Here is a 13,072-nt window from a genome sequence, read left to right as displayed (position 1 = left end):
TTTGTATGTGGATTAATGATGCTGACTGAGGAAAAAGAGAATGAAAGATTACGTAAATGGGTAATTGTAAAATGGGGTCAGCCTGACTAGATATCCTGGGAGATGGTGGACGGACCGGGTCCGTAGGGAACCCTACCGGGATTGTGGTCTCCCATACCGGACCGGGTATGGAGATCTTATGTGTTTTGGCGCCCATACCGGACGGGGTATGGGGACGGCCCGTTTCACCCTCGTACCGGACGGGGTAATGAGGTTTATAGTTTTGGTGCCCATACCGGACGGGGTATGGGGACGGCCCTGGAATCTGATTTCAAGTGTTAAGGGTTAACGGATAGCGGGACTCCTATGGATCCCCATGGATACTAGTGGGCTGGTAAATGAGGAAAATATGTTGTGTAACGACTGAATTACAAAAGGCTTGATAAGTATTATGTTATACAGTTCATAATGATTTCATGATGATGATAATGTTATTGCTTTCGTATACTGTTTTATGAATTTCACCGAGGTAAGTGGATGGTGAAGGATTTATTATTGATAAAAGAATTTGTTGTAAATTATGCTCCATTGGTCTTTTTGTGTTTTCTACCCACCTTTACCTCCGTGACGGTGAGATATCGTGATGTCTTTACTGGGCTAGTGTAGCTCATTCTTTATTTAATCATTTCAGATTAGGAAGACATTGTTCCCGAGCCGGTTCCGCAGGAGGACGACGAAGGGGACGCCTAAAGACTCCATAGTCATATTCGTAGCTTTTACTTTCAAGTTTCTCCTTTAGGTAGTTTGATCTTTTATATTTTGTGAGCACGTTTTTGGTTTTAGTGTAAGAGATGTTAATCGAATGTTTGACTTCGCTTCCGCATTTGATATTTTTAATATACATTTCATTTTAAATTTCCGGGGCCGTTACATGAAGTGACATGATGAAAGGTGACAATTTTTAGATGAAATGATATGACGGAATGGTGTCAACCTTTCTCTCATGGCTCTCAACTCCAATAAATAAGGGATAGAGGAAGGGACGAAAAGACATTCTGAATGAGAGAAAAATAGTAAGAAACACAGAGGTGAATGAAAAAGATGGAGTACGAAGTGTGTGATATTTGAGAGTATTTTGAGGTTTTAAATAAAAACCTTACAGAAACTCTGCTAAATTTATGAGAGCAAAAAAAGAGGAAGATAAGAAGAATAAGGCTCACGATAAAAAAGAAGTTATAAACCGTTAGAAAAGTAAGCTTCTTCTTAAGTTTTAAAGTTATGTTTCCTTTTGATTTTTGGGATTAGTTTTTGAGTATTGTGTTGGATATTTTTAAGTCAAAAAAGTGACCAAAAATCAACCTGAAACTTAGCCATATTTTTTAAAGAAAAAAGTCATAAATAAAGTTGGAACTTTATCAAAGTTAAAACTACGACTGCTAAGGACCTAAGGTAAGTTAATATTATGGATTCATAGTCTACTTAGTTTTAAAATATTTTATGTATTTTCAATATAAAAATGTGCACGTATTTAATATATTTTCCGTATTTGCTAAGTAAATATTTGTTAAAGTTTTACTTCGATATAAGTGTTATTTCACTGTGTTTTCAAAATGTGATTTTGATATGTGTGCATCACTCATTATTGAAAGAAGTTATTTTGAAAGTACCTGCATTATGTTATGCTTCAATCTGGTCGTACATAATCGTTCTGTATTCGGGTATATTAGCGAAGTGATAAGTGTGTATCCATACATAACTATTCCGTCTTGGGGTGTATGGGAAAACAGTCTAATCTACGTATTCTAACCGTTCCATGTTCGGATGATAACAGCATTTCAAGGTACTCATGTATGTCGTTCCGTGTTTAGGTACATAGAGAATCAGTGAAAAGTATCTGTGCCTATGCATAATATGTGGTAACTGACTGATCCTCTATAATAGTGATGAAGTATATAACATGAATCTGTTTTCTGATTTTTGCTTTCGTCTTTTGATTCATATATATTTTAGAAAGACTATATGATATATGTTTTGTTGTACGTAAAGAAACTATATATTGCATGTACTATGCTGTGATTTCATAATATCGCTTATTGAGATATTTTATCTCACTCCTATTATCCTCAAGATACTGAAGGTACCGTTGCTGAGTGAGCAGTGATACGGAAAAAATTTCTGAAGCTAGACTCTGATATTAAGGTTACTGTTTTGTACTTTTGCTTAGTAATGTAAGTAAGAAAATTTAGAGCCTCGTACATATGTTTATATTTTATATTTAAGGGATGTAACGCTTCTGCGACTCTTTTATTATTAATAAAGTTAAGTTATTTTACTTAACTCGAGTCTATATGATTTAGGTAAGTATGCTCCGGTCATTACCCTATATGACGAGATGTGGTCCGCGACACTAGTAGCTCTTAGAAAAGACACAGAACAGGGTTTGAATTCATAATTCTAAATCTCTACAAATGGTTTGATATGGTTTCAAGATAGATTGTGTGTTCCTAGTAATAGCAAGTTGAAGAGAGATATCATGGCAGAGGTTCATAGTTCAAAGTTCACCATGCACTCAAAAAGTACTAAAATATACCAAAGCATGCGGCCCCGGTTCTAGTGGATCGGGATGAAAAGAAAATTTACTAATTTCTTCTCTAAATGCCTTATAAGCCAACAGGTCAAAGTAGAGCATCAACACCCAAGCAGGCTACTTCAGCCGCTGCCAATCCCAAAATGAAAATGGGAACATATCACCATAGATTTTATAATATGATTGTATAAGACACATTCGGGACACGATGCGATCTGAATGGTTTTTGATCGACTCACTAAGACCTTCTATTTCCTGACCATCAAAATAACAGATCTCTTAGACAAGGTAGATAAAATCTATATTTGGGATATAGTCAGACTGCATGGAGTTCTAGTGATAGTGGTATCAGACAGAGACCCCAGGTTTACCTTTAAATTTTGAACAAGTCTTCAAGAAGTAATAGGGAAGAAATTTTTTTTTAGTATAGTATTCCACCCCCAGACAGATGGACAATCAGAGCGAACTATTCGCACACTGAAAGATATACTTAGGGCTTGTGTTCTAGATTTCGGAGGGTATTGGGATGACCACCTACCCCCTGGTAGAGTTCACCTACAATAATAGTTATTAGGCAAGTATTAGTATGACTCTGTAAAGGCATTGTATGGTCGACCCTGTAGGTCATCGATATGTTGGAAAGAGGTGGATGACAGAAAATTGATTGGTCCAGATCTTGTAGATGAGACCACAGTGAAGATTGCCAAGATAAGAAAAAATATTCAAATAGCCTAGAGTAAGTAGAAGAGTTATATGGACACCCGAAATGAGAGATTTGGAATTTGAGAAAGACGATCGAGTGTTCCTTAAGGTCATTCCCTTTAAGGGCATCACCAGGTTTGGAATGAGGAAAAAGTTGAATTCCCAATTCATCGAACCATTTGAAATCTTAGACAAAATTGGGATATCCGCCTACAGACTAACACTACCTTCAGAACTATTCAGAGTCCATAACATCTTCAATGTGTCATGCTACGCAAGTATAACCTTGACGTCTCACATGTTTTATCTTATAAGCCACTTCCACTTCATGAGGATTTACATTATGATAAGGTACCGGTTAGTATTTTTGGACCGAAAGATCAGAGTGCTTCACAACAAAGAAATTTTTTTTATCAAAGTTTTATGGTAAAATCACTCGTAGAGCGAGGCCACCTGACAATTGGAATCAGACTTCAGAGCCAGATATCCTCAATTGTTTGACTAGGTGACAACAATTTGAGAGACCAAATTTTCTTAAGAGGAAGAGAGTTGTAACGTCCCAAACCTGAGGCTTAGACTCGGAATAATGTATTTAGTTTCTAAAATAATAATAAAAATTAAAGGATTTAATTTTGTTTTTTTAGAAAATTAGATTTTTGATATTTTTTAAACAATTTTCAAAAGTCTCGATCAAACTGTAAATAAGGGGAGGGTATATTTGAAAGAAAGTTTAAAAACATGGGCCAAATAACAAAAAGGGGAAAATGTTACCATGTAGGATGCCACATCAGCAGAACGTCGACTTAGAATGTGCCATGTGGCGGACACGCTGGCATGGGCTCCATGTGGGAGCCACGCAAGTGATCCAACAGCCTGTGCTCACTCTCGTCCGCACGAACGGCCCGGATTGACTTCCTGAAAAAAATGCGATCAGACGATCCACACATCTTCGATTGAACAATCCAAATCCTTTTCCCTGATAAGCGCAATCAGACGGCTGAGGAGGCTCCACGCGGGCCCTGATGGACGACCCAAAAGCCTAACCTCGCCACACCGAAGACCCAAAATGCACTAGTGAGTGTGGTTTTTCTTTCCATTTTTCTTTGTTCCTCTGTCCTTAGCTGTATAACTTGTTTTCATTGCAGGAGAACCAAGAACAACCACGAACTATAAGGAAGGAGATGGCGCAGCTCGGTTGAGCCGCCATGCCATAAATTGAAAAATGCTCCGATAAGCCTATCCTCTTCCAATTCATCCCGTTTTCCCCACCCTTTAGTCGTATAATTTGTTTCTAATATAGGGTGATCGAAAAAGCCACAAACTGCGAGGAAGAAATGGTGGAGCCCAATTGAGTCGCCACACCAAAGATAAAAAAAACCAGTAAGCCTCAATTTTTTCTCTTTTCTGCTAAGAGACACCTCCTAACCATCAATTAAACAGGTTTTTACCAAGAACTGACTGAGAACGACCTGACCGAGATGAGGAACCATCAGAGAAGGAGGACCCAGTGGCGAAGCACGGCAGTGCCGCCCTGCCGGAACCCAACCAACCCCCCGACTAGATTTTTTGTTCTTTTGGCCATTTTTTGTGTATTTTCACGCTATTTTGACGTACATTTTGATTTTAACAAAAAAATCCAAGAAATTCAGGAACTAAAAACTGTCAGAAAATGTAGTGAAAAATGTAGTATTCTGGACACCGACTTATGGTAAGAATCCCTAACCATTTTTTTTCTTTTATAGTAAAATTAAAGTTAAACTGATAAATGCATTTAGTTAATTTGCGGTCTTATAATTGATTAAAGCACATATTACCAATGGAGCAAGTAACTGGTCAGTATGCTTGTTTGAATTTTAATTACAGTAATTATTCTTACAGTTATTTATTATGATATCCTATTCACTGTACTGATTACTTTGATGTATTTATTCTAAATTCTACGAGGAATGTGGTAAGACATCTCTATACATGTTGTCATGTCATTTAAATTGTATGTTTATTAGGTTTCTATCGGTATAATGCATGGTTATTTCATGTACTTACTCTAAAATATGAATTCATTACTCATGTGTTGTTAGGATACAGATATATGTGTTTCTTAATGCTAAATACTAAATAAAAAGAAAAAAATATGCATGAATTAATAGTGTTTAATAAAAAAGCATATTGGGTATCTTGAAAAAGAGTATACGGACTTGGTGCATAGAGTAAACTCTACCGTGGACGGTACCCTCAGTCGAACAGGACTAAGAAGTCCTATACCGAAAAGGGTTGAGAATTATTTTAATTACGTTCATATCAGACGGGGTATTGAGGTGGTTATGTGTTTTGGTGCCCATTACCGGATGGGGTATAGAGATGGCTGTTTGATTATAGAATGAATGCTCGTGTCCACGTGTAGTGAGGACCCCTATGAACCCCCAGTGGCACCGGTAGGCAAGGTAAAATGATAAAGATAAATGTGGTGGGAATCTAATTTTAGGAAATAATGAAAGGTTTATTGCTATATGTATTTTAGAATGCGGTATTATAGATTGTTATTTTGATTCTTACTTTAATAAATGACATTTACGAATTTACAGGTAAGTTAAGAAAATATTAATATTTTCAGTTAAACGAGTTTTATTAAGAATGAGGTTCATTGGTTGTTTTATGATTTCTACAATCCTTTGATTTTTCATATCAGTGGTAAAACATTGATATTTTTACCGAGATAGTATAACTCACCCTTTATTATTAATCATTTCATATCATGACGATCAAGACTCAGATTCTGAACAGTAAGAAAACTAGCTAGGAGATTGCCTCTCCGCTTTTCCAGTTTTGTGCAGAGGTTGATCATATTTGTTTTCTTTATCACTTTTTTCATTTAAGTTTTCAAGGGCATTCTCGTAATCCTATTGAGCATTTTAAGTAAGATATGTAAGGAATGTAACTCTAAACTCTAAACTGCTTTCACTAAATTATAAATTTCAGTATTGTTTTATTCTTTTATTTATGAATCATACGGTAAGAATCTCCAATAGAGATTTAAGCCTTTACATTCCGGTCTTTCACGACATTCTTCTGCTCATTGTCTTCTTAAAAAAATTTAGATATATCTTAACTTACAACAGTTTAAAAATTACATTAGTATGGATTAAGCATTACTACCATAAAAATCAATTTATATATTCCAATAATTTAAGTCCTCAATTAATATGATTTTTTCACAAGTTATGTTGCAGTCATAGTTACTAGTTGATATTATAATAAATTGTGAATTTGTTAATCTGTAACTATATTAGTATATTTATTGTAATTTTAATCAATTGTCTAATAATATTTTAATTTAAATTATTGGCTATAAAATTAAATTATAATTTAATGGCTTTCTATGTATATATATTGTATGTTTATCAAAAAAAATTATGCATTTCAAACATAATGTACGGAATTATAATATACATTATGTTTTTCGTAAAAATAGTTTTTCCACCTTGCAGATTATATATAATTTTTGTGGGAAAAAACTCCAAACTAAATACATAAATTAAGGATTCAGAAAATTAAGGCACAAGCACAAGCACAAGCACTATATAGGAATACCCATAAGCTTACTCCGGCCCGCACTCGCATTCAAAAATATCCATTGAGAGAAACAAACTGAGCTCCAAGAGTCAAGAAACAGAGGAAGACAATACGAGAAAGCGAAGAGGAGGAGGAATCAAGAGCAGAAACAGAGGAAAAGAATGACAGAGGTTCTGCGGCAGATGGCGGAGGAGAATTTCCTGGAGGGAGATATGCGGGAGGCGTTAGAGACGGCCATGCTCGCCAAGACGCTCGGCCCATTCTTCTGGAACGTCGATAAATACGTCGCCGCCTATGGAATCCACTTTCGAGCTTCTGAGAGATTAAGCAATGGCGAGCAGAATCATTACGCGGTGCTGGGTTTCACCAACTGGCACAATGTCCCCGATGGAAACTGCGTCGACAATTTCTTCTGCAAACTGGTGAAGAAAGTTCATCCGGATGTCCACCGCTCGGCTGCAGCACAGGGAGCCTTGAAGGCCATAACAGAGGCATGACAGTTGCTGTCTGATCTCTCCGCACGCCAAGGTTACAATCTCCGCTGCGGTCTTCCGTCGCCACCGCTTGTGGATACATCGCGAGAGATCAGTCGTGGGTGCTACAAGGATTCATCCGCTCCGGCTTCTACGAGAGGGTATCCTGTTTCTTGAGTTTCGTTCTTCTTTAATTTTTCTGGTGGTGTAAATGGCAGAGAGAAGGAGGGTTTCTTGATATTTTTTTCCTGCTGGAAGACTGAATGTAGGTATGTCGTAAATGGCAGAAAAAAGTGCAGATGAAGGGTTGGATGTGTATGTATCACGGTCAATTTTCTGTAAGGAATTTGGTATTGAAGGAATAAAATAAGTGAATATTTCAGTGGGTTTTGGTTGGAGAAGGATGAAAAACAAGAAAGAATGAGATTCGCATGGTGAGTGAAACATTCCTGCTTGTTGTTGCTTCTTTGCAGCCTTTTTGCTTCGGTTAGGCGGCATTTAGTTTTTGTGTACTTAATTAACTAATTAATATTTTAGTTCAAATATAAAATATTTAAGGTTGTGAAGTATTTACTCTATACACAGAGGAGAGAGTGGCTTCTCTATCTGCTTCTGTTTTTCCTTTGCTGCATGATTTTATCGGTAGATTATGGAAGAGAAAGCGCTTTGTGCTTGAATCTGTAATATGGAAATTATTTCTTGTACCTTTTTTGAGAAATTGTTTATTATTATATTATATTATATTATATATATATATATTTATTATTTGTAAATATTAATATAATTAAAAGATTCAAAATGACAGATATATCATAAATAACAAAATGAGCTAATATATATAAATTTTCATGAAAATGAATCCAAAATTCTCAGTCAGCCATCATAACTATCAAAACTCTACGTCCAGATAAACTAACTTTGCGCATAAAACCTATTGATTTACTATACAAGGAAGAAACTGAACAAGGATTATTAGTTGCAGTAAGAATGCAACTAGGAGCATAACTAAGAAATTATCAAGCACTACAGTATGACGGGATACAACAAAATATGTATGTAACGCCCAAATAATTGGGCATTTTTGTTATTTTATTATTAATTTTATTTATTAAGTTAAAAAAAAGAAAAGCGTCACGTCAGCGGCCCAGTCAGCAGTCCTGGCCAATCAGGACCTGCCGCGTGGCAAGACCACGTCGACCAGGGAACGGGCCACGTGGGCGATCCGCGTGCGCGCGATCGGACGGCCCAGGTGCGTCCCCGCGCGCACGGACGGCCCAGATCAAGCGTGCGCACGGACGACCCAAATGCAATCGCACGGACGGCCCAGATGCACGCGCACGGACGGCCCAAATTCAATCAAAAACGGACGGTTCAGATTTAATCAAAATGGACAGCTGAGATCAAAAAGCAAAAGGGTATAAATAGAACCCCCACACCTGACCACAAAAACCCTAGCCGCCTGCCCTCGCCGGAGAAGACGAACCAGACGCCGGAGGAACCGGCCGCCGCCGCACCGGGGAGATTTTCGACCGCCGATCGAGGTAAATTTCATACCCCCGACTCGTTTTTCCACGCTGAGTTCCCCTGTGGCCAAATCGGAGCCAAAATCCCGGCCAAACGCTGGAAAACACGGCCGAAACCCCGCGGCGCCGCCACACCCCTCCTCGGTTTTTGCCTCCGATGAGGCCCTTCCCGGCCTCCGTTTGATGCAATTTTTATATCACCGTGATCACCATTCTTTTCTCTACAGGTTGATCGAAGCCGAATCACCAAAACACAAACCCCGTCGGAGAGCCGCCGCACCCGAGAGCACCACCGCCGGTAAGCTTCGGTTTTTCGTGATTTTTTGGCCCCCCGAGGGCCCTAGGGTTGTTTTATCACAGGGACCGATGTAAGTGTGGCCGAATTCGGCCAGAAACGGCCGAAAATGGCCAACCCGAGGCGAATCGCCGCCGCAAGTGGCGGCGCCGTCGCCGGAGCACGGCGGAGCCGCCGTGCCGGAATTGCGATATTGGCCGGAAGGGGCCCTGGGTCTAATTTGGAATTTTTTTTGGAACACGTGCAGATACCAATAGTGCGTTTCAGTTCCCCGAAAAAATTCAGAGAAAATTAGGGACAGCCTGTAGGCGCACTGTGAAGCCGTGTTCGGACCCCGAAACGAGTAAGGACTCCTCACCCTATTTCCTATCACGGTATTAAAGTTCAATAATGATAAAATGGTAATTCTTGAATCAACAAATGTGTGAAATTGCTTAAGGTCGCTAATGAAGCCCGAGTCTAGTGTGTTTGTCGGTTAAATATTATTTGACATATTTTACAGTTTTAAATGCAGCATGAGGTCTGATGTTTTCGTTTCATAGTTTCGTGTGCATATTTTACTGTTTTATTGATTATGGGTTGAATGACTGAGAAACCGATGCTGTATGTTGTCTTGTTTGGCATAAATTACTGTTTTGTTTGTTTGTGTGTGAATTGATGATACTGACTGAGGAAAAGGGGAATGAAAGGTTATGTAAATTGATAATTGTATAATGTGATCAGCCTGACTAGATATCCTGGGAGATGGTGGACGGACCGAGTCCGTAGGGAACCCTGCCGGGATTGTGGTCTCTCATACCGGACGGGGTATGGAGACCCTATGTGTTTTGGCGCCCATACTGGACGGGGTATGGGGACGGCCCGTTTCATCCTCATACCGGACGGGGTATTGAGGTTTACAGTTTTGGCGCCCATACCGGACGGGGTATGGGGACGGCCCTGGAATCTGATTACAAGTGTTAAGGGTTCAGGGGTAGCAGGACCCCTATGGATCCCCATGGATACTAGTAGGCTGGTAAAAGAGGAAAAATATGTGGTGTAATGATTGAATTACAAAAGGCGTGATAAGTATTATGTTATACAGTTTATATGATTTCATGATAATGATAATGTTATGGCTTTCGTATACTGTTTTATGAATTTCATTGAGGTAAGTGGATGGTAAAGGTTTTATTATTGATAAAAGGATTTGTTATAAATTATGCTCCATTGGTCTTTTTGTGTTTTCTACCCACCTTTACCTCCGTGACGGTGAGATATCGTGATGTCTTTACTGGGCTAGTGTAGCTCATTCCTTATTTAATCATTTCAGATCAGGAAGACATTGTTCCCGAGCCCGTTCCGCAGGAAGACGACGAAGAGGACGCCTAAAGACTCCATAGTCATATTCATAGTTTTTACTTTCGAGTTTCTCCTTTAGTTAGTTTGATCTTTTATATTTTGAGCACGTTTTTGGTTTTAGTGTGAGGGATGTTAATCGAAATTTTGACTTCGCTTCCGCATTTGACATTTTTAATACATATATTCCATTTTAAATTTTCGGGGCCTTTACAGTTGGTATCAGAGCCGCATTTCCTCTGACCCATCCCTTACACAATAGCACCTTAGAGAAATACTCACCGATATATCGTTACTCAACCATTCCTTGTGAATGTAGGTACACGGAAATGACGAGAGGAAGGCCCCCACTAAACCGAGCGGCCCAAGATAATTCGCTTCGGGAGGATTTAGACAAACTATTTGAGATGGTGGAAGCTCTCGTAGCTGCCCAGCAAAGGCGGGAGGAGAGAAGGGAGTTACCCGGACCTCCTCCGCTATCGCAGGTTGAGCCCCCGCTACAGCAAGCTGATCCCGAGCCACCCCGGCAGGAGCCTGCTCCTCCACAGTACCACCCAGCACCACAGTCGCGGTACGACTCGGTACCACAGCCACGGTACCACCAGGCGCCGCCACAGCACATTCCAGTACCCCGACCACATCAGCAGGTGCCACCACAGGGTCCCCCAGTTCACCCTCAGCCAGCCCTAGTCCCTCTACCTCGGGACCCCGCTCCTTCCTTGATCGACCCCGGCTTCATAGAGAGGTACAGAAGACTGAACCCTTCTACTTTTGCAGGGGAATCCTCTTTTGAAGAGGCCCAATACTGGCTGGCAGAGACTGAGAGAGCTTTCGAGACCTTGGGAGTAGTTCCTGAGCAGAGGGCTGTCATTGCCTCCTACATGCTGGTAGGAGAAGCAGTACGCTGGTGGGAGCTCAAGCGGACCACCCTGCCTACACCAGCTACTTGGGAGCAGTTCTTAGCGGCCTTCCACGCGGAGTATCTCCCTAAACACATCCAACACCTAAAGGAAATGAAGTTTGCTCAATTGGTCCAAGGAAACATGACAGTGTCGGAATATGCCCGTAAGTTCCTGGAGCTGAGCCGACATGCCCCAGAGACATTGATGGATGAGGGCCGAAAGGCCAGGAAATTCCAGTGGGGTCTCCGCCCGGAGATCAGACAGCACTTACTGGTAATGGAGCTCGAGACATATTCAGCAGTCCTAGCAAAGGCGTAGATCATAGAAATGAGCTTCGACACCCATCCTCAGCTAACGGGGAGTTCCTGACCCTCAACCCCGCTCCGCAGGCCAACACCTACCATGCCGGTCCAACCCAGTAAGAGGCCCAAACCCGCCATCCAGGCCCCTCCTCAGGCTACGGGGGCAGCACGTGGGAAGATCTGCCAGCACTACAGCAGGGATCACGGGGACCGACCCTGCTACCGCCTCAGCAACACCTGTCGCAATGCGGCAGTGCCCAGCACTATGCAAGGGAATGCCCTAGGAACCAGAATCAAAGAAGGCCTCCAATCTAGGGCAGAGTTTACAACCTTACCCAGAAGGATGCCGACGCAGACCCGGACGTGGTACATGGTATGTATACTATCTCTGGCCACATTGCTCATGTTTTGTTTGACACTGGTGTATCACATTTTTTTGTTTTACATGTTCTTGCTTTCAAAATTTGTGTATCACCCGATAGACTTGATTCATTATTGCTTGTATCTACCGCTTGGAGGGAGACATTGCTAGGAGAGGTTATCTACAGGGCATGTGCCGTGGAGATAGCAGATAGGAAATTGAGGGTAGACCTGATAGGGTTAGACACGGGGGATTTTGATGTAATCCTAGGAATGGATTGGCTAGCGGCGTATCACGCCACCATAGACTGCTTTAACAAAAAGATTGTATTTAATCCTCCCAACGATGAGCCATTTACAAGTTAATAAAATCATTCAGTACCGATTTCCCCTGATGGCAAGTTTTCTTAATTCCCAGTGCCTTAATCTTGTATTTTCTCTAACTAGGTAAACTCAAGAAAGAAGTTTATATCCAAGAGATTCCAGTAGTCCGAGACTTTACAGACGTATTTTCGGATGAACTGCCCGGTCTACCAGTGGACAGAGAGGTCGAGTTCACCATAGACTTACAGCCAAGTACCCAGCCCATCTCGGTTGCTCCTTACCGAATGAGCCGCATCGAGATGGAAGAACTAAGGAAACAGATCACTGAGTTACAAGACAGCGGTTTCATTAGACACAGCGTTTCCCCTTGGGGTGCCGGGGTTACTTTTGCAAGGAAGGGAGATGGAACGTTGAGACTGTGCATTGATTACAGAAGGATAAACAAGGTAACAATTAAGAACAAATATCTTCTTCCCCGGATTGATGACCTTTTCGATCAGTTGGAAGGTGCACGGGTCTTTTCTAAAATAGATCTACGATCAGGTTACCATCAGGTAAAGGTAAGAACAGAAGACATCCCCAAGACGGCATTCCGAACTAGGTACGGACACAATGAGTTCCTGGTCATGCCATTTGGGCTAACCAACGACCCGGCCATCTTTATGGATCTAATGAACAGGATCTTCAGAGAGTTCTTGGATCAATTTGTCATCGTGT

This window comes from Carica papaya, chromosome 5 (genome assembly GCF_054855325.1).
Source record: "Carica papaya isolate Zhongbai chromosome 5, ASM5485532v1, whole genome shotgun sequence".
In the NCBI taxonomy this organism is placed as follows: domain Eukaryota; kingdom Viridiplantae; phylum Streptophyta; class Magnoliopsida; order Brassicales; family Caricaceae; genus Carica; species Carica papaya.
This window is presented reverse-complemented; position numbering follows the sequence as displayed.